Source organism: Marmota monax, unplaced genomic scaffold (genome assembly GCF_021218885.2).
Source record: "Marmota monax isolate L192 unplaced genomic scaffold, Marmota_monax_Labrador192_F-V1.1 WCK01_AAM20220418_F8-fsc00161, whole genome shotgun sequence".
NCBI classification, from domain to species: Eukaryota; Metazoa; Chordata; class Mammalia; order Rodentia; family Sciuridae; genus Marmota; species Marmota monax.
The window spans coordinates 1,889,563-1,890,564 of record NW_026693511.1 but is presented as its reverse complement, the minus strand read 5'-3'; positions in this window follow the sequence as shown (position 1 = coordinate 1,890,564).

Sequence of the window (1,002 nt, the reverse complement as noted above, 5' to 3'; positions counted from 1 at the left end):
GCTGTTGTTTTGCTCTTCTTTTTCTAGGATTTTGAGATGAAGTATGAGATCATTTATTTGTTGGTTTTTTCTTTTTTTAAGGAATGAACTCCAAGCAATGAATTTTCCTCTTAGAACTGCTTTCAATGTGTCCCATAGATTCCCATATGTTGTGTCTGTGTTTTCATTTATCTCTAAGAATTTTTTAATTTCCTCCTTGATGTCTTCTATAACCCACTGATCATTCAGTAACCTATTGTTCATTCTCCAAGTGATGTATTCTTTTTCCTTCCTTCTTTTATCGTTGATTTTCAGTTTCATTCCATTATGATCAGATAGGATGCATGGTATTATCTCTACTCCTTTGTATTGTCTAAGAGTTTCCCTGTGACATAATATATGATCTATTTTTGAGAAGGATCCATGTGCTGCTGAGAAAAAAGTGTAACTGCTTGATGTTGGGTGGTATACTCTATATATGTCAATTAGGTCTAGGTTATTAATTGTGTTATTGAGTTCTATAGTTTCCTTATTCAACTTTTGTTTGGAAGATCTGTCCAGTGGCGAGAGAGGTGTGTTGAAGTCTCCCATGATTATTGTATGGTGCTCTATTAGACTCTTGAACTTGAGAAGAGTTTGTTTGATGAACATAGCTGCACCATTGTTTGGGGCATATATATTTATGATTGTTATGTCTTGTTGGTGTATGGTTCCCTTAAGCAGTATGTAGTGTCCCTCTTTATCCCTTTTGATTAACTTTGGCTTGAAATCTATTTTATTTGATATGAGTATGGACACTCCTGCTTGTTTCCGAAGTCCATATGAGTGATATGATTTTTCCCAACCTTTCACCTTCAGCCTATGTATGTCTTTTCCTATCAAATGCATCTCCTGTAGGCAGCATATTGTTGGGTCTTGTTTTGTGATCCATTCTACTAGCCTGTGTCTCTTGATTGGTGAGTTTAAGCCATTAACATTTAGGGTTATTATTGAGATATGGGTTGTTCTTCCAGCCATATTTGT